The sequence below is a fragment of the Amblyomma mixtum genome, chromosome 10 (assembly GCF_055824585.1).
Source record: "Amblyomma mixtum isolate Tamu chromosome 10, ASM5582458v1, whole genome shotgun sequence".
NCBI classification, from domain to species: Eukaryota; Metazoa; Arthropoda; class Arachnida; order Ixodida; family Ixodidae; genus Amblyomma; species Amblyomma mixtum.
The window spans coordinates 1,365,696-1,385,000 of NC_143021.1; the positions used below are offsets into that span (position 1 = coordinate 1,365,696).

The 19,305-nt window shown below is 45.6% G+C and overlaps 1 protein-coding gene and 1 long non-coding RNA gene across 2 annotated transcripts in view; one reads left to right on the plus strand and one right to left on the minus strand.

Annotated features, from left to right (window-relative positions):
* LOC149324973 (uncharacterized) overlaps positions 1 to 19,305 on the minus strand; it is a 117,294-nt gene that overhangs the window by 14,664 nt on the left and 83,325 nt on the right. The window lies entirely within an intron of this gene.
* The window catches only part of LOC149324974 (uncharacterized), a 32,304-nt gene that overhangs the window by 5,989 nt on the left and 7,010 nt on the right, over positions 1 to 19,305 (plus strand). Inside the window, exon 2 of the long non-coding RNA XR_016286071.1 lies at positions 4,017 to 4,155. This is a non-coding gene — a long non-coding RNA (uncharacterized LOC149324974). The remainder of the gene's footprint in view (positions 1 to 4,016; positions 4,156 to 19,305) is intronic.

Below are 19,305 nucleotides of genomic sequence, written 5' to 3' on the forward strand. Positions count from 1 at the left end.
ACGAACACTCAGTCGATATTGATATAAATCAAAGATTTTGATTATGCCAGTTTCACGAAAGAACGCTTTGCTGGGTGCTCCATAGTCCGCATTAAAGACGTAGCGAAGAAACTTTTTTTGCAGAACATGAATTTTTTGTAATGAGGAATACGTTGCAGTGCCCCATACAAGCTGGCAGTAGTTAATGTGGGCACAGAACAGTGTGTTATATAGAAGTAGTTTAATTGATTTAGAAAGAATGTATCTAATGCAGCCAATCGTGCCTGTTACCCTGGCTAACTGCCGGACAACATGATTTGCGTGATCTTCCCAAGACATGTGCGAAGAAAATTCTACACCTAGGCATTTGAAGTGATCAACAATTTCTATTTCTCTAGAGTTAAAGTTAATATTATCGTATGGGGGGATCGGTTTGTTTCTTGGTGGAAATATTACAGCTTTAGTCTTTTTTTCATTCACGCGCATATAGTTTGGTTGGTTGGTTTATGGGGTTTAACGTCCCAAAGCGACTAAGGCTATGAGAGACGCCGTAGTGGAGGGCTCTGGAAATTTCGACCACCTGGGGTTCTTTAACGTGCACTGACATCGCACAGTACACGGGCCTCGAATTTCTCCTACAAAGAAATTCAGCCGCCGCGGCCGGGATCGAACCCGCGTCTTTCGGGCCAGCAGCCGAGCACCATAGCTACTGAGCCACCGCGGCGGGGGCGCATATAGTTTGATTGGGACCATCTTTCCAGTGTGATCATTGTCGTGTTGCACATTTGTATCAGGTCATGAATGTTACTTCCGGAGAAACAAATGCTAGTATCATCGGCATACATGATGAACCTGACATTTGGGTTAATGTTCACAATATCATTAAGGTAAATGTTGAAAAGTAGGGGCCCAAGTATGCTTCCCTGTGGGACACCAGAATAAATTGGTTTTATTTCTGAATATGTATTATCTATGTTGACAGTTTGTTTCCTTTTTTGACAAGTATGATTTTATAAGTTCTGCAGCCTGGCACCGAATTCCGTAGTGCCATAGTTTCTCTAGAAGTAACTTATGATTAACCAAGTCAAAGGCCTTTGAGAAGTCTATGAATATTCCTATTACGAGCTCTTTGTGTTCAAACTGTGTCAGAATATATTCTTTTTGCTCTAAGAGTGCTAGTTCAGTCGATTTTTTTTTCCGGAATCCGAACTGATATGGTGTGAGCAAGTTGTATTTATCTAAAAATTTATTCAGTCTAGAGTGTAGAATTTTCTCCAATGCTTTAGAGAAAACAGGCAGTACAGAGATGGGTCTATAATTACCCAAGTCATTTCGGTCGCCGTTTTTAAATAAAACAGTTATTTTATCAATCTGCATTTTTTCTGGGAATACTGATGTAGCTAAACAAACATTAAAAATATGTGCCACAGCTGGAGCAATAATATCGGCTACATATTTTATGGGCTATATCTGGATGTCGTCAATATCTCGACAACTGCTATTTTTTAGGCTAAGAATGACCGATGCTACTTCATCCGTCGTGACAGGTTCAAGAAATATTGTATTATCGTTATGAAAGTCTAAGTAATCGCATGCATTCCGTGCGGACCCATCCGTTCTCTTTTTCGTGAAAAAGTTGTTGAAAGCATTTGCCAGCTCTGTCCCTGAAAGTTCTTTATCATCGATTTTAAGATTCCGCACATGACCACGTGACTGGTTACATTGCAGCAATGAGTTTAAACGGGTCCAAACCACATCATGACGACCCTTCTTGACGTCTAGAAATGCAGAGTAGTATTCTGTTCGTGCTGATCGCAATTTCTTTGTTAATCTATTTCGAAATTGTTTACGTAATCTCAAATCATCAGCTGTACGTGTGGTTAGAAATGTTCTATACAGCTTATTTTTCATTTTTATTTCTTTTCGTAACTCAGGGTTGATCCATGTTTTCCGAGTTTTTCGTGAGGCTTTATGTGTTGTAGAGGGAAAGTACAGGTGGTATAGTTGTTTGAAAATATCAAGGAACTTATTATAAACTTCATTAGCATCATCGAGGTCAGCTATGTGGGCCAGGTCAACTTGTTTAAAGAGCATCGCGAAAAGCTTTCAGTGTAACACTGGTTATACGCTGGTACCTAATACCTTCTGGTTCTTTCAGTGTATGGGTTGGCTCATTCATGCACAAGAACACTGGGAGATGGTCACTGATAGGACATGATAAGGCACCGGTCTCAATTTTTGGATGGGCGAGATTGGTAATGAACAAGTCTAAAGTGGATTGACTTCCTGTTGTTACTCTGGTAGCGATTTCTATTACACTAATGAAACCATTTGAAGCCAAAATAGTCCTAAATTCTCTCGTAGAATAATTGTTACTGCTCATGTCGATGTTGAAATCGCCTCCAGCAATAAGCGTATAACCTCCATCAGCTACAAAAGACAAAAAGTGTTCATAGAATTTAAGAAAAACGGATACATCTCCACTGGGTGGGCGGTAACAGACAGAGTAAATACATTTCTTTGAGCATAATGATAATATCTCGTAATCCGGCGTAATCACACTGTATGGGTTTAGCATTTCACCAGTTACATTTTCATTCAGAAGTAAAGCCACTCCCCCGCCACGCCCGACGGGTCTGTTGAGATAGTAGATTTTGTAATTGGTCATTTTGAAAACATTATGCGCGCTGGTGCTCCATGTTTCACTCAGCATTATCACTGAAAACATAAACCGAAATTCGCTAAAAAATTCATCTAGCAAGACCATTTTATTTTTACTGAGCGTGCGTTGACATGTATAGCTTTAACGGATGCGGATGAGAAAGAGGAAGCGATGAGGTTCAAGTCATGCGGAAGGTGATACGGGCACTGTGCCATTTTTCTTTTTCATTTTCCTTTCGTACCGAGCTTGCGCAGTGCTACGTAAGCTGGTCCAGATCGCTTGCTCCTTTGATATGTATGGTAGTCATTCCTTGATCTTTGCGAACGACAATTTTCCCATTCGTATACCAGACAAAACGATAACCTGTATCTTTTGCCTTCTGTTTCGCACTGCGAAGCAAGTCTCTGTGATACCGTGTCAGGTTTTCCTGAATGACAATGCTCGGTTCATTATCTTTTACTTTGCTTCTAGCGTTCAGCCACGAATCTCTTGTCGTCTGTCTGGTGAAACGAGCGAGTATTCCTTGCGTCTTATCCCGTCGGGCAGGCAGTCTGTGTATTGTTTGAATGTCTGCTGCCGTCAGGGGTGGTACCTCAAGCTTCCTACTTCAATTGAGTGTTGCTAAGATGGTTAAGCTACTGAAGGTTAAATGTAAGGAGTGTGAGGCGTCGGTGAATTTAAAAGAAATGCGGTTCGAATCAGTGGAGGAGGCCGAAGGTGCAGATTTACTGTGCAAATACTGCGTATTAGGTGCACGCCTGGACAGGGCTGAACAGGCGAACAGCAAACTAGTGCTACGTATGGATGCTCTAGAAAGACAGTTACAGGTAGAGAGGGCAGTGAAGCGCAAACTTCAAGAACAGCTTGGTCAGTTGGAGTCAGAAATGGCTGACACCGCCATTGAAAGCCACATTGGCGGACATTTCAGCGCCAGCCACGTGGATGGGGCTTGCACTGGCATGGACAGCGATAAGCAAGCAAGTCAGACATGTTCAGACAGGAACAGCTACGCACAGGTGGCAGCTAGGAAGTCTAGAGGCGATAGAGAGAAAGGGAACAAGCTGAACCCAAGGAATGAGGTCACAGTCACTGATAAGAGGCAGCAAGATCAGGAAGTAAGGAGGGAGGGGATCGCAGTTGGGGTATTCCCAGGGAGGAGAATGGACGAGGTACTGAGAGAGACAAAAAGTGATCTTTCCGAGAATGTTGCAAGGCGTAACTTGGTAGTGGTAGCGGCGGGTCTAAATGATGTCCTGAATGGTGACAACGCACAAGTAGTGAAAAGATTAGCGGAGGGAGTTGACGGTATAAGGACGATAGGCGTGGAACCGGCGACATGGCAATGCCCATCTCAACTGTTCTGCTATTAACGCAGGTTTTATCTGCGTGCCAGACTGCTGGAGGAACGTCTTCGGAGCCTACCTTCATGGACGACGTGTGCCGGCACTTCACCAGCGGGGCGTGGAACCGGCGACATGGCAATGCCCATCTCAACTGTTCTGCTATTAATGCAGGTTGGTTTTCATCATCGTTCTCTTACCCGCCAAGCATTTTTGCTGCCGGTTCCACCCCACACGTTGTTTTTGATTGTGTCATCACAGCGAAATTATGTGCGGTCGCGGAATGTTCATGTTAGACGGCAACTATCTCTGTTTCGTACTCATGCATTTTATTTTTTCCTGTTGCTGGTGTGTTGCGGAGATGTTGAATTAAACCCAGGTCCCTCTGAACAGCTGACTCAATTACTCTAAGGCCAAAAAAATATGCCGTCGAAATTAACATCATTAGAAGCAAAACAAAACCAGATTACAACGGAAATGAATGATTTGAAAGAGCGTCTATGCTCTCTTGAAAAACAGCTTACAAAAATGGATGACATGGGCAAAGCAATCGATTCTGTTTCAGTAGAACAGCGCCAGGACCATGAAGTTTCTCAATGCCAAAATTGAAGATTCAGAAAGCAGAGGAAGGCGGAATAACCTGATCATTTTTGGTTTCGAGGACTCTGAGAACGAAACCGCTGCCAAGTCAGAAGAACTTGTTCTTAGTCTATGCGCCTCCGAACTTTCGCTTCCCTCATTGGCAATTGAACGCGCTCACAGGCTAGGTAAATTCGAAGCTGGCAAAGATCGGCCTGTCATTGTAAAATTTGCCTCTTTCAAAGTACGGCAGTCGGTGCTCTCAAGTGCGCATAAGCTGTAGGACACTTCTTACAGCATATCTGAAGATTTTTCACGTGGTGTGCGCGAAAAAAGAAAGATTTTTTGGGACTACGCAAAAAGAAACAAACAGGATGGAAAGAAACCAGTGCTAAAGTTCGATACGCTGCACTTAAACGGAAACCGTTATCAGTATGATAGCGATTCAGGGGGTGTGGTCGAGCTGTGACCACTGGGCTCGTCCCTGAAAACAAGGCCGCTGAGTTTGCTGCTCATAAACTGCCAGAGCATTAAAAATAAAATTGATGAATTCTGTCTTCTCGTTCAATCTACTAATCCATCAATTGTTCTTGGTACTGAGTCATGGCTCGATTCGTCTGTCTTGAATTCTGAGGTTTTCCCTTCCGGATATCAGTGTTTTCGTCGCGATCGTTGCACAAGAGGCGGGGGTGTGTTCATTCTCGTTGCTTCGGGGATACCATGTGTAATGTTAGACTCTTCTGCTGTTACGGAGTCCGTGTTTTGTAAATTAAGATTATCGAATGGAAAAAGCCTGAAAATTGGGGTATTCTACCGCCCACCTGGTTCATCGCGAGCAGAATTTGAGCACCTATCAAGTATTCTGGACACTGTTGAAGGTGACTCTATCTTGTTGGACGGTGACTTCAACCTCCCTGGCATATATTGGTCAGCCAGTTCCGCGAGAGACAGTGCTCAAGGTTCCTGACATTTTTCGATTTAATTGATTCATTCAGGTTCCATCAGTACATTCATGATGCGTCTCGCAATGATGGCCCTGGGAATATTCTTGATCTATTGCTGTGTAATACCCCGAACGTTATAACAGATGTTAGAGTACTGCCGGGAATAAGTGATCACAACATAGTGATAGCCGACATTTCATTGGAAATGTGTCAGTCGCAAAGAAACTCGCGCGAAAGGTCTATGTATTTAGTAAGGGAAATTATGATAGCATTAACATAGAGCTAGAATCATATTTTTTGGTTTTCGATACTTTGACTGATGAACTTAGTACTGTGCAGTTATGGACCATTCTAAAAGAAAAACTCTTACAGCTACGAGACATGTTCATCCCCACGCAAACTATATCTCCTAGAAGAGCTAAAAACAAACCATGGTTCAACAGCCAGTTACGCGCTCTCACGAAAAGAATAAAGCGAGTTTATCTGAAACTTAGAAAAATGCGTTGCCCTAGGAATCTAGCTGAACTAAAAAGGTTGAAATCTGAGTTTAAATCGCTAGCAGGAACAGCGAAACTTTCTTACTTTTCTTCACTTGGAGACAGGCTGGTACAGGATTCGAAGCAATTCTGGAAACATGTTCGCAGTCGCGGCAAAGATAACTGCTCGGTACCAACGATAAAAAGTGGTGATACGCTCATTGAAGACGACGCCTGTAAGGCTGAGACCTTTAGTAAATATTTCTTGTCGGTATTTACTTCATCCCACTCGCGAGCTTTTCAGATTCCAGCAAGTGCTGTTCTGATGCCAGAAGTTATCTTTAGTACAGCAGGAATTCGCAAGTTATTGCGCAATGTGAACCCGTCGGTTGCAAGCGGCCCAGATGATTTACCAGCAGCGGTCATCAAAAATTGCGCTGATACATTGTCATTGTATTTTACTCGATTATTTGAAAAGAGTTTGCAAGAAGGCACTCTGCCAAAAGACTGGAAATTGGCTCGCGTTGTGCCCATCCATAAAAGTGGACCGAGAAATTCGGTACAAAACTATAGGCCAGTGTCTCTAACAAGTATAGCTTGCAAGACAATGGAGCATGTAATTTACAGTTCTATCATGTCGCACCTCGTTAAACATAATTTACTTAACCCTGCTCAGCACGGATTTCGCCAAGGTTTGTCTTGCTCTACACAGTTGGTTGAGTTTACTTATGATATCGCAGTTGCTATTGATAAACAGAAAGTTATTGATTGCATTTTTTTGGACTTCCAGAAGGCATTTGATGTTGTTGCGCATGATCTCCTTGTTTCTAAATTACGCAGCTACAATTTGAATGAAAGAGTCATTGTATGGATCTCTGAATACCTATCCCTACGGCAACCAGTGTGTAGTTGTCGGTGGTCGCTTCTCGAACTATGGTTCTGTCACTTCAGGCGTCCCCCAGGGCTCTGTTCTGGGGCCACCTCTTTTTTTGTTGTATATAAATGATATTGACGCTGATGTTACTTCTTCGTTCAGAATGTTCGCAGACGACTGCGTGATTTATAGAATTATAGATAGTTCACTTGATGTGCAAAGCCTGCAAGACGACTTAGATAAGATAGCCATGTGGTGTGGGACATGACTTTGAATACTAAAAAGTGTGTACACGTCACCTTTTCGAGGAAGCGCTCCTACCCTGCTCATATAAAACGGAGAGTTGAGCTAGTTGGTACATGTTTCTTGGAAAAAACAGCGCTAAACGAAAGGACAACGAAAAAGAGTACAACAGGACCGGCGCTGACTATCAACTGAAGGCTTTATTAGGAACAACACGCAATATATACTCCAATGACAACCAAGAACGCATGGCAACACCAAAAGCTACAATGATACATCAATCACCTGGATCCAGATACTTCAGTTGACAGTCATGAACTGTTACAGAGGGGATGCTCACGCACGAGTCACTGTTTTTTTGAATATGAAAGGCTTCACTGATTTCACGTGTTAGTTTATCTTTGTGTTTGTACAGAATCTTAGTTTCGTTAAAAATGGGGGTACATGATTTTTCAGAAGAATCAGGTTGGTTATTCTGGGAACAGTTCCTGTAATGCAAGGCCAAGTTTGACGACGGAGCCCCCCTTAATGAAGTGTTGAGGTCTCTTAAGCGGGTGTTCAAGCACCTTCCTGTTTGGCCTATATAGGTCTTCCCGCACGTGAACGGCACTTGATACACAACCCCTTGAGCACAAGGGACAAACCGCCGGTCATGCTTAATCTGGCAACCTCTTTTTGTTTTTCTTCGTTTCTTTTCCTCTTGCCTGGCCCTTCTATCTACAATGGCGCACAATTTGCCGAGCTTGTTTGGTGCCGAAAAAAGAACGTCAATGCCATATCTGCTGCCTACTTGCTTCAAACGGTGTGACATTTGGTGAATGTACAGTAGAACAGCAAATTTCTTTTTTTCCTTTTTTGAAGGTTCCTGTGGTTCATGCCTTTTGACCCTTTTAATTATCTTACTGCAAACAAGTAATAAAACATCATCTGGAAAGCCCGCACTTCTTAGCCTCTGAACCTGAAGATTAAAACTTGTACTGATGGCATGCACGCATGACTTGGTTATGGCAGCACCTAAGCAAGAAACTGCTATGCCACATTTAACAACCTTGGAATGCGCTGAACGAAAACTGAGCAAAGGCTTCTCTGATCTCTGAAGGAAGGACCAGCACACGTGATCTTGCTTCGTTGTCAATCTTATATCTAAAAACTGCAGCTCGTTGTTGTGAGGTTTTTCAAAGGTGAAAGTTAGTCCGTGCCCGCTTGCGTCGAAAATCTTTAACACCTCATCGACCTGCCTATTGAAGTTATGATGTTCGACAAAACTTGGCCTTGCATTACAGGAACTGTTCCCAGAATAACCAACCTGATTCTTCTGAAAAATCATGTACCCCCATTTTTAACGAAACTAAGATTCTGTACAAACACAAAGATAAACTAACACGGGAAATCAGTGAAGCCTTTCATATTCAAAAAAACAGTGACTCGTGCGTGAGCATCCCCTCTGTAACAGTTCATGACTGTCAACTGAAGTATCTGGATCCAGGTGATTGATGTATCATTGTAGCTTTTGGTGTTGCCATGCGTTCTTGGTTGTCATTGGAGTATATATTGCGTGTTGTTCCTAATAAAGCCTTCAGTTGATAGTCAGCGCCGGTCCTGTTGTACTCTTTTTCGTTGTCCTTTCGTTTAGCGCTGTTTTTTCCAAGAACCCTGCTCATATCTACACTATAAACCATGTGTCACCCAGACTTCGCGCACTTTTACGTGGGAAGCTCCCAGACACCCTTAGAGCGTGTGGGGGTAGCGGTCTCGGACTCAAAGGAGATGCCCTCGACTCAGCGTGGCAAACTCAGCGGAGACCAGCTACCAAGTGACAAAAGGTTTTTGGGCGTTCGGTGCCCAGCTTTCGCTGGTCGCAAGCCAGAGAATGGGTCGGAGCCAGAGGTTTACAAAACAAAACAAAGTTTATACAGCAAAGAGACGATACAGAGGATTTCACAATCACTAGTACAAACACATACCAAGTGATTAACAAACAATGCAATTCGTGCAAAGTTAAACTCGAGAGAGAGACTACAATACAGAGGCAATATTGCACCTAAAGTGCACTAACACAAGAGAGAGAGGTAAACAAACAAAACACAATTTGTTCACCGGGCACTGCGGCAGTCCGACGACCAGAGTTCCATGACGATGCCGTCCCGCAGACTGGCGACCGTTGCCTCGTTGGTCCGATGCTGGCCGAGTGGTGTTTTCCCGGGAGTCGAACGGGCGCGCTTCGATGAAGCTTAAACGGCGGTCCGGACTGACTGATAGCGGTCAACGTCCTTCTTTATAGGCTCGCTCTCCCGTCTGTTTGTTGTTCGCGCCCGAGTAGGCGCGCACATACACGCAGCATTGGCAGTGCTGTCTCCCTTTCCTCTTCTCACCGGCCGCGCGTCCCCATTGGTCAGAGGTCGCGGGTCGCATCTCGAAGTTTCGAGCGTGTTCTTGAGTGGCGCCGACGCCGACGGGCGAGGGGGACGTGTCTTAGTGCACGCAAGGCTACGCCCTTTCCCCCCGTCAGCCGTAGAACCGACTCGCATGTTCGAGAATAATCGGCGGGGATGACTCATTTCCTCGGCGCACGCCGCGGCGGTGGAGAGAGAGGCACGCGCTCGGCGGGGGCTTTCCCTCTTTCCTGTTGGGCTCGCGCCGGCGAGACGCCGTGCGCGCGGCGGTTTTTTCTTTCTTGGTTTCTAAAATGCGCCGAATTTTGTGACACTGCCCCTTCCTTTAAGAATATTGTGTAACAATATTCACAAAACACAAAATTCGCGCGCCCATGCATGCGCTCACAAAGTCAGTGGCGAATGCCAAAATACGTACATCAATACCTTGATGCTTTCTCATACATAACACAGTACAATAGACAGATTGCACTCCAAAACACGCCGCAGTTCGGCGGTAGAATTCGCGCGCACATGCATGCGCTCACAAACTATATGTGAGAATATATACACCAATATCGTGATGTTTTCGCATACACAACTCTATGAAATGTTCATAATACACAAAAACCCGCCGCGATTGGGCAGTACATTAACACAAGGCTACAAACATGGAGCACGCAAATTCAAGGCACACTTTCGCCTATACTTCCAAGTTTGGCCTACACAGTTGGTTCTGAACACGAATGTTTCGCCCAAGCTTTCAGTCGTGCTTTTAATTCTCTTGCGCACGCGACTCTGACCTTTCTTTCTGTCGCGAGCTCTGCTCTTCTTTCGCCTCATGCTGAGGCTTCTCTTCCGAACGCGGTTTTGGCTCCGCTTCCTAATCGTACTCCTCTCTGGTTTTGTGCCCAGACTTCGAGCCCTTCTTCCTTTCCTGCGGCTAGCGCGTCTGTTGCGAACGAATTTAACGCCAGTTCGCTCATGACGGCTCCGCTCCTCGTGTTCTCCTCGGCGCGCGCTCTTCTGCTTTCTTTTGCGCCTCCACAAGGAGTCCTTACTGAACGCTGGGCTCGTTCCTCTGAATTTCTTTCTGACCTTGCTGCGGTGCTCGTGCAGCTCGCTTGCATTCGGCTCGGCTGTCTTCAGCTTGGTTCTGTCTCTGCTCTTTTTCTTCCTGAATTTTCTCCAGGGCTTCTGCTTTTCGGCTTCACCTGCTTCGGTGGTGTCCGACTCATTTCTTTTGACTTTCTTCCGAATTCTCCTTCGGGTCAAGCCCGGTTCACTGTCAATGGCGTCATCCGAACTGTTCTCTAGCGATGAAGCCACTGGCTCAGCTCTCTTTTCTTTTTCGAGGACTGAACTTACTTCTTCGAAGTCCTTTTTCCTTTCCTTCTTCCTGACTACTCTTCGAGAGCAATGCTCAGAGCTCGGCTCAGGACTGATTGGAGAATTGTTCTCCTCACTTATGAATTCTCCTTTGTCAATTCCTTGCTTCAGTTGGTCACATTCGGTGCAGCTGTAAACAGACCTTTGCCCGGTCTGTTCGTTTCCTTCCACTGCACATTCTCCTTTCTCAGAGGCAAACATCTGCTCGCCTTCTTTGCAGGCACAAATTCCCTCGCCTTCCTCTTCGGGAAGGCCCTCCTCGCTGCTCGAGGGTTCACTCGGAACGGCTTCCGGGTCTTCAATGAATGCACTCTCCTCAGCCATTACTACATCTGAGCTTTCGCTCTCAGTGCCATTTAACCACTCTTTCTCGTGGTCTTCCCTGCCGGACTCAGAGGTGTAGCACTCGGACTCCTCCATAGAGATCTCGACTGCTTCTTCGTCCTCAGGCGGCTGCTCTAGGGTCCCCTCGGACTGACGCGTCAGATTGGCCTTCGCCTCAGTGCCTACCACCTCGGTAGTAGCTACACAATCAATTTCGAGAGGAAGCGACACTTCGTTCTGTTCTTCACTCTTTGTGGTTTCAGTTGCAGGAACAAGCTGTTCCACAACCTCATTCTGACCTGTGGAGCTGGCTACAACCTCTTCCGTGGTTGTCAACAAAACAGACTCGTTAGTCTTCCACCCGGCCTCTCCGGGGTTAAGCTCCACTGGATCCCTGACGTTCCTCAAACGCCGCATTTCAGCAAGCTTCTTCTGAAGGATTGCCATCTCTCTTTCAAAAGCCCTTTCGGCCTCTTCCTCTCTCCTTTTACGTTCTCTCTCCTCTTCTTCACGTTTCCTTTGCCTCTCTTTCTCAGCGGCTTCTCTAGCGCGCTGTCTCTCTCTCTCTCTTTCTTCTCGAGCCCTCTCTCTTTCTTTCTCAGCTCTGTCTCTTTCCTGGTCCACCCATTCTCGCAGTTCGGCTCCGGTCATCCCCATCTGGAGACCGGCCTCTACTAGCTCCTTTAGCTCCTTGAAGCTCATGTTTGGAGACCGAACTCTACATTCAAGGCAATGAATACCTCTCCACGGTGAACCCCACTAACCGCTTCAGCGCGGCACCTCACGATATCGCTCTGCTGATAACACTCGTTTATGACATCTTCGTAAAATCCTTCAGACTCTTTCTCCGTTCTCTGTGCTTACAAACACCAAACGTCCTGTCGCGGACGCCAGAATATATTGTCACCCAGACTTCGCGCACTTTTACGTGGGAAGCTCCCAGACACCCTTAGAGCGTGTGGGGGTAGCGGTCTCGGACTCAAAGGAGATGCCCTCGACTCAGCGTGGCAAACTCAGCGGAGACCAGCTACCAAGTGACAAAAGGTTTTTGGGCGTTCGGTGCCCAGCTTTCGCTGGTCGCAAGCCAGAGAATGGGTCGGAGCCAGAGGTTTACAAAACAAAACAAAGTTTATACAGCAAAGAGACGATACAGAGGATTTCACAATCACTAGTACAAACACATACCAAGTGATTAACAAACAATGCAATTCGTGCAAAGTTAAACTCGAGAGAGAGACTACAATACAGAGGCAATATTGCACCTAAAGTGCACTAACACAAGAGAGAGAGGTAAACAAACAAAACACAATTTGTTCACCGGGCACTGCGGCAGTCCGACGACCAGAGTTCCATGACGATGCCGTCCCGCAGACTGGCGACCGTTGCCTCGTTGGTCCGATGCTGGCCGAGTGGTGTTTTCCCGGGAGTCGAACGGGCGCGCTTCGATGAAGCTTAAACGGCGGTCCGGACTGACTGATAGCGGTCAACGTCCTTCTTTATAGGCTCGCTCTCCCGTCTGTTTGTTGTTCGCGCCCGAGTAGGCGCGCACATACACGCAGCATTGGCAGTGCTGTCTCCCTTTCCTCTTCTCACCGGCCGCGCGTCCCCATTGGTCAGAGGTCGCGGGTCGCATCTCGAAGTTTCGAGCGTGTTCTTGAGTGGCGCCGACGCCGACGGGCGAGGGGGACGTGTCTTAGTGCACGCAAGGCTACGCCCTTTCCCCCCGTCAGCCGTAGAACCGACTCGCATGTTCGAGAATAATCGGCGGGGATGACTCATTTCCTCGGCGCACGCCGCGGCGGTGGAGAGAGAGGCACGCGCTCGGCGGGGGCTTTCCCTCTTTCCTGTTGGGCTCGCGCCGGCGAGACGCCGTGCGCGCGGCGGTTTTTTCTTTCTTGGTTTCTAAAATGCGCCGAATTTTGTGACACCATGCGGCCTTGAAAAAAGAACAGAATTTAAATACTTAGGCATTTATCTTACTGCTGACCTGAGGTGGTCAAAGCATGTTAATTACGTCGTAAAGAAAGCTGCTGGTATATTAGGTTTGTTAAGAAGAAATTTCAGCCACCTTCCACAGCATCTCAAAGAACAGCTATATTTTACTCGCGTCCGCACAGTACTCGAATACGCATCAGTGTGCTGGGACCCGCACACTCAGGAACTTATTGATAAATTGGAAAAAATTCAAAATAGGGCAGTCCACTTTGTACTTGGAAACTATTCCAGGACACTCAGTATCTCGGAAAGCAAAAGGAATCTTCAGTGACCAGAACTTAAAACTCGAAGAAGAAATCTGAGATTAAAAATTTTGCATAACATTTTCTATTCCAAGACTGGCATAGACGGATCAAAATATTTGAAGCCGCCTTTCTATTTGTCGAAGCGAAGGGACCACAATTTAAAGCTTCATGAATTTCCTTTTAAAGGTGACGTACTCCGTTATTCGTTTTTTCTGCGAACAGTTCGCGAATGGAATGCTTTGCCGCCACATATTGTTAATGTTCTACCTAATGATGCCTTTTTTCACGCGTTAAGTGCATGATTTCTTGTTTTTTGAATGTGAAAGTGCCCCCCTGCTGTAATGCTGAAAGGCGATGCAGGTACCAAAAAAAAAAAAGCGCAGATCGTGGTGCGCACAGTGCGGTAGCTTTTTTAGAGGGTCCACGGTGGCTCAGAGCGTAGGGGTAGGTAGAATCGGAGTAGTAAATGCAACAATGGCGGCTGAGCCCAACAAAATGGCTACTAGAAGGCTCAGAAACAAAACTACGAAAAAGAAATGTAACGCCAGGATCAGTTACATAAACATGCAAGGGGGTAGAAAGAGAAAGAAATAGCAGGAAATAGAACAGCAGTTAAAGGATGAAGAAGTAGGTGTGTACGCTCTATGCGAGACACATCTGAGGGATCCACCTTTAATCGATGGCTATGTCTGGGAAGGGTGCAAGAGAAGAACAACGGAGAAGAAGGGAGGAGGAGTAGTGATACATCAAGGAACAAACTGGCAAAGAATAAAATCAACTTGCAAAGAACAGGTCTGGGTATCAGGTACAATTGCTGGAAAAAGACATGGCTAGGGATAGTTTGTTAGGGACCGGGGACAAATGCAGGCAAGAAAACAAGGATCTAGTTAACTGCCTCAATGACGATATAAAGCAGTTTGGAGACGGTGCCGATATTATTCTGCTTGGAGACATGAATGGCCACATCGAGATCTGGATGGATACACAGATTGTAATGGGAAGTTAATGCTAGACTTCTGTGAGCGGCACAACCGAGTTATATTGTCAATAGAGAAAGTAAATATGACGGAGAAATCACGTGGGAATCCCGTAACAGGCATACAACCATTGACTACTGCCTAATCTCGCAGGGCATCTATAGCAAGCTCGCAATAATATGGAAATGAATGAAGAGGGGAAGTACAGCCTAGGAAGTGGTCATAAACGTATTAGTCTACAGTTGGGAGCCTTAGTTAAAAGAGAAATGCAGCGAAGTCAAAAAGACAACGCAACATTAAACGACGAACAAATAGCGCTAATAGCAGCCGACATAGAGGAAGCAATCGAGAAACGCCCCATGGAAAAGTGGGATTATAATCAGTTAGGACTACTCATCAGTAAAAAAATGAAATAAGTGAGAGGAGTAAACCGCTGGAGAGGAAAGAGGAAGCCACGAAGCTGGTCGAATATGGAAATTAAGGAGGCCGTGAAACAACGACGGGTGGCTTCAAGGGAACACAGAGAAGCAAAGAGGGCGCAGTTATCTGAAGAGGAAATAGGCGAAAAATGGGAATCTTATCGACAAAAGAAACGGCATGTTTAAGAGCGTACGTTGTTGGGCTAGTCGGTCAATCATGGTGAATACAAGGGGGGTACTGCGCACAAAAAGACAAGGACAAGAAGATAACACAACAAGCGCAGACTCGCGACTAACTTTATTTGAAAACACGACACTCCTTTTATAGTTTCAAAACTGTCACATCACACACACGATGAAACCAAAAACCTGTCTTCATTGTGATACAGTTTGATAGAAGGGTCACTTACGCAATCTTTATCCTTCTGTTTGATGCAAAACGCCTCCGCCAACTCACGCGCCACCTGGTCACGGCTCCTCCTCAAAACTTTTGTATCTGTCAGCAAAGGCAGGCAAGGGTTATTGCGCGTAGCACCCGGGCATGCGCCACAATGCAGGGGTAAATTCGACCCTGTCCCTGATTTCATGGAAAGCTTGTTGTGTTATCTTCTTGTCCTTGTCTTTTTGTGCGCAGTACCCCCCTTGTATTCACCAAACGGCATGTTCAAGTCTTCGTACAGGCTAAAATAAAGGAGTCCTCTGATCAATGGCTGGCTGAAGTTCGCGACGCAAATAAACGGGGGCTAAGAAAATTCTGGAACCATATAAGCTGGTTGCGAAAAACAGATCAAAGAAAGCAGGAACAGATTAAAGATGCCGAGGGAAAATGTTTAGTGGGAGTGCTGTGAACTACATTACGTCATTGATAGCTGCATCTTTTAGCAACGTCAATAGGGTAATCTCCCCAAGTAAGGGAGCAACGCAGGACAACACAATAGGGAACAGCTTAGAAATGACTAGTCTTAACTGGAAAAAGGCAGAAGCAAATATTCCGAAAACCACATCCGCAGGGATAGACGAAATTACAATTAGGATGATTAATGAACTTGGCCCAAGAAGTAAGGAAACACTGCATTGGAGACAGTCATAACAAATAAGCAAATTCCGCACAGCTGGAGACAGAGTAAAGTGAATTTGATTTATAAAGGGAAAGGAGATAAGATGAACATAAAATCCTTCCATCCAATTACGACAACATTTGTTATATAGAGGCTGGCAATGCAGGCGGTGAAATTAAAAATGCAGTCATGGGTAGAAGGGAATAGGATACTCGGAGAACTTCAGGATGGGTTCAGAAGGGGTAGGCGCTAGGATGGCGCCTGTTCGTGCTTACCCAATGCATAGAAATAGCTAAGGCGGAAAATAGACCTGTGTTTATAGCCTTTCTAGACATAAGCGGTGCATACGATAACGTGAACAGGGAACTCCTGTGGAGCATATTGAAAGATTTAGGTATTGGTGATGAGGTAATTGATTTTCTACAGGAAATCTACAGAGGTAATAAAGTTGAAATTATACAGGAAGGGATAAAAAGTACCACAACTGTGGGGGTGCACAAAGGATTAAGGCAAGATTGTCCTCGATCACCGCTGCTGTTCATGCTTTATGTGATAAATATGGAAAGAAGGCTGCAAGAAAGTAATCTGGGTTACAATCTGTCGTACACATTAGGTGGAAAGGCGGAAATGTAGTTGAGCAGCGACTCCAGGGTTTAATGTATGCGAACAATATTGTACTGTTAGCAGGTAGCCAGGAAGATTTACAAACTTTAGTTAATTGCTGTGGAGACGAAGGAGATGCTCTAGGATTCAGTTTTAGCGCAACTAAGTCAGGTGTGATGATTTTCAATGATACAACTGATCAGGTGCTTACAATACAGGGCCACGAAATACCCAAAGTGGTCGAATACAAATACCTCGGGAAATGGCTAAGCTAAGGGCTTACACGGAAAAGCATGAACCGTCTCTTAGGGCAATAGGACGAAGAGACGCCGGGATAATGAAATATAGGGCATTATGGGGGTACAGCAAATATGAAGTACTGAGAGGTATTTGGAAAGGAATAATGGTGCTGGTGCTTGAACACATCACGAGCTAGTTGGTTTTCCATCACAAGAAAACAGCGCAAGCTTCACGAAGGACCCAGAAAGGGGAGACAAGATGCAGACGCTGGGGCTTACTTTCGGCAATGCGGTTCTGTGCTTAAGGGCAGAAGTTCAGTAGAGATTAGACGTAAATCGGAGAGCTGTTGGAAGATGAGCATTAGGTGCCCACGGCAAAACCACAGACAAGGCAGTACAAGGGGATATGGGCTGGGTATCGTTCGAAGAAAGGGAAGCTAAGAGTAAAATACTATGAATAAATACTATAAAAGTAAAATACGCCTGAGGAAACTGGACGATAACAGGTGGGCAGCTAAGGCATTTAAATACTTATACAGAAAAAGCGTTGACTCACAGTGACGCAAAAGAACTAGAAAACTAACCAGTAAGTATGCCGGTCATGAGGACGGAGAAAGAGCACTAAACGACAGGTTAAAAACGCGGAAGTTAAAAATTGGATTAATTCAATGGAAAAACAGCATATTGTAGAACAATATCAATACTGGAAAAGGCAGATCAGGAAAGAATTTTTCTATGATAACTCAAGAGGCAGTGCCCTACTTTTTGAAGCTAGCTCAGGGTGTCTTAGAACGCGCAGCTACAAAAAAAAATTCAGCGAAGATGATGACACATGTGCAGTGTGTGGTATATCTGTGGAAACAATTGAACACCTCATACTCAAATGTGATGGTATCCATCCGGATGTCGATGCAGGCACAGTCACTCTTCCTGAGGCCCTAGGGTTTAAAGATAACAATGCTAATGCAAATAAACCTGCAGTGGAAGTTAGGAAAAAGCGATTGGAGGATTGGTGGCTGAAAAGCAGAGATGTGACATAAGTTTAGAAGTGTAGGAAAGCGTAGTGAAAGAAGATGGCGAATCTTAATGAGAATTAACAACAAAATTGAACACAAATTAAGAAAAGCTGAGCATGGCGGCAATTGCCACCACCCCGTTTCAAAGGGGGCACCCCCATCCATCCATCCATCCATCCATCCATCCATCCATCCATCCATCCATCCATCCATCCATCCATCCATCCATCCATCCATCCATCCATCCATCCATCCATCCATCCATCCATCCATCCATCCATCCATCCATCCATCCATCCATCCATCCATCCATCCATCCATCCATCCATCCATCCATCCATCCATCCATCCATCCATCCATCCATCCATCCATCCATCCATCCATCCATCCATCCATCCATCCATCCATCCATCCATCCATCCATCCATCCATCCATCCATCCATCCATCCATCCATCCATCCATCCATCCATCCATCCATCCATCCATCCATCCATCCATCCATCCATCCATCCATCCATCCATCCATCCATCCATCCATCCATCCATCCATCCATCCATCCATCCATCCATCCATCCATCCATCCATCCATCCATCCATCCATCCATCCATCCATCCATCCATCCATCCATCCATCCATCCATCCATCCATCCATCCATCCATCCATCCATCCATCCATCCATCCATCCATCCATCCATCCATCCATCCATCCATCCATCCATCCATCCATCCATCCATCCATCCATCCATCCATCCATCCATCCATCCATCCATCCATCCATCCATCCATCCATCCATCCATCCATCCATCCATCCATCCATCCATCCATCCATCCATCCATCCATCCATCCATCCATCCATCCATCCATCCATCCATCCATCCATCCATCCATCCATCCATCCATCCATCCATCCATCCATCCATCCATCCATCCATCCATCCATCCATCCATCCATCCATCCATCCATCCATCCATCCATCCATCCATCCATCCATCCATCCATCCATCCATCCATCCATCCATCCATCCATCCATCCATCCATCCATCCATCCATCCATCCATCCATCCATCCATCCATCCATCCATCCATCCATCCATCCATCCATCCATCCATCCATCCATCCATCCATCCATCCATCCATCCATCCATCCATCCATCCATCCATCCATCCATCCATCCATCCATCCATCCATCCATCCATCCATCCATCCATCCATCCATCCATCCATCCATCCATCCATCCATCCATCCATCCATCCATCCATCCATCCATCCATCCATCCATCCATCCATCCATCCATCCATCCATCCATCCATCCATCCATCCATCCATCCATCCATCCATCCATCCATCCATCCATCCATCCATCCATCCATCCATCCATCCATCCATCCATCCATCCATCCATCCATCCATCCATCCATCCATCCATCCATCCATCCATCCATCCATCCATCCATCCATCCATCCATCCATCCATCCATCCATCCATCCATCCATCCATCCATCCATCCATCCATCCATCCATCCATCCATCCATCCATCCATCCATCCATCCATCC